This window comes from Pelmatolapia mariae, linkage group LG10_11, assembly GCF_036321145.2.
Source record: "Pelmatolapia mariae isolate MD_Pm_ZW linkage group LG10_11, Pm_UMD_F_2, whole genome shotgun sequence".
NCBI classification, from domain to species: Eukaryota; Metazoa; Chordata; class Actinopteri; order Cichliformes; family Cichlidae; genus Pelmatolapia; species Pelmatolapia mariae.
This window is the reverse complement of record NC_086236.1, coordinates 33,901,644-33,903,893: the sequence shown is the minus strand read 5'-3', so window position 1 is coordinate 33,903,893 and position 2,250 is coordinate 33,901,644. Positions and strand designations below refer to the sequence as shown.

At 48.5% G+C, this 2,250-nt stretch overlaps 1 pseudogene; it reads right to left on the bottom strand.

Moving 5' to 3' along the window:
* Window positions 1–363: 363 nt before the first annotated feature.
* On the bottom strand, window positions 364–2,040 carry LOC134635373 (piggyBac transposable element-derived protein 1-like; annotated as a pseudogene).
* Window positions 2,041–2,250: the final 210 nt, after the last annotated feature.

Sequence of the window (2,250 nt, the reverse complement as noted above, 5' to 3'; positions counted from 1 at the left end):
CTGTCTGTGTCTGTATCTGTGTGTGTGTGTGTGTATCTGTCTGTGTCTCTGTCTGTGTGTGTGTGTGTGTATCTGTGTGTGTGTGTGTATCTGTGTGTGTGTGTGTATCTGTGTGTGTGTATCTGTCTGTGTGTGTGTCTGTGTATCTGTCTGTGTCTGTGTGTGTGTATCTGTCTGTGTCTGTGTGTGTGTATCTGTGTGCGCGCTCAGGGACGGCAGTACACGTAAACCACAGCAGAGTGATCTTTGCAGACACCCTTTCCACAGCTGGAGCAAGTGGGTGCCGCTCTTCTTCTGTTTATACACAGTTCGCACCTTTTCCTCATAGCTTCTCGGATGAGAGGTGAAACGTCTTCAAGCAAGTCAAAGAAGTCCAGACGCTTTTCTTTCCAAGCTCCTTAGTCTACGATGACCTGGATGACTGAGAACCTTCACAGACATATTTTTCCTCATTTTGTTGATGGGCTGTGGGTCATACTCTGATTCTGATTCTGACTGCTGTATCCCAGCAACAATAGCAGCTGCGGCTTTTGAGCGTGGGGCACAAGGCCATCTTGCAATTGCTGGAGTCACCAGCATGTGGCCCAGCTCCTCCAGGAACACCCTTCGTTGGTAGGTCTTGGTGGACTCCTACTCAGGATGCACTGCTTTCCACAGGACAAAGGCATTGTATGCTGAGACGTCCAGAAGATTGTAGAAGAGAGCCAGTGGCCAGCGACTGGTTTTCCTCCGACAACTGTAGGTGTCAACAACCTTGTCTAGGTTATCCACTCCACCTTTACACCTATTGTAGTCAAGGATTGCTGCTGGCTTTTTCTTTTCCCCATCACTGACTGCTGGTTCCCTATGCTTTGTGCTCAAAAGAAGCACATTCTTCCCTCGCTTGGGCATGTAGGAGACTGCCATGGCTGTTTTGGTGAAGGCAAAGAGAGATGAAAGAATCTTCCTCTGTCGCAGCTGAACAAGCTGGGGAGGTAGCTCTGGTTTGTTTCTCCTGATTGTGCCAACCAGAGCTAGTTTTCTTCTGAGGAGCTCCTCTGCCAAGCTGAATGAAGTAAAGAAGTTGTCACAAGTGACAGTGTGTCCTTGGAGCCCCACTTGTAGCACAACTCTCATTCCCTGATTAACGTCCCGGGAACTTCCATGTGATTTTCCTGTGTAAATCTCCATCCTTCAGGCATAGGAGGTTCCCACATCACAGGTCACACAGATTTTAATGCCATATTTTGTAGGCTTGTTGGGCATATACTGTCGAAATCCACACCGACCTTTGAATGCAACCAGCTGCTCATCGACACACACATCAACTCCCGGATTGAACAACAGGGGGAGACGAGCAACCCACTTTTCCCACAGAATGCGAAATGCAGCAAGCTTATCGTTCCTGAAACGTCCCGGGCGGGTGAGCTTGTCATCAAAGCGGATGTTAGCACTAATCTGGGAATAGCGGTAGTGGGGCATTGTAGCATGAAATATTGCCCGTCCGGTCTTGTCAGCCCACAAACCACGCGTTGCTTCATGCCTTGAGCGGTAGACGCCAGCTAGAATCAAAATTCCAATGTAGGCTCTCATCTCCACTTCATCCACATCCCTCCAATCCTCACACTTTAGCCTCCCATGCAGGTTTGTGTGGGTGCACAGTAGCTGAATGATCTCTTCTGTCACAAACAGGTCAAATGCAGATCTCAGGGTGCTAATGCGGGCAACTGCATACAGGGTGGGCCCTGGAGTGATACCAGTGGGTACTGGATTGTAGTGTATGGTCTCCTCAGCAGTGGAAAACCACTCAATTTTCCCAGAACGAGACATCCACTCAGGCACCGGCTCCTCGGCCTCTGCCACTTCTCCTACCTTCTCTGCCATCAGCCGCTCTGCCTCGACTGCTGTCTCTGTATCATCCTCATTTGCTGAAGAGGAATCAGGCACTGGATGGTAATCCTCATCACTGGTAGTAATGCTGTCATTCTCTGAGGAGACTGAAGAAGATGCCTCTTCTTCAGATGCAGAGGATTTCTCGTCATCTTCGCTTTCTGAGCACATCACATAGTCAAGTCTTGAAGCACTGAATAAGACCGTCTTGCCATCTTGCCAGAGCAAAAATGATCTTGAAGCTGCTGGGTTTATTTATAGCTTTACCAATGATTGCACCTGTATAAACCCCAGGACAGAATTACAAACAGTGCCAGTTTGTTGTTGTTTATGCTACAGCTGCAGCTTTGAACTTTGCAAAGTGTCCTGTGAGTTCTTTCT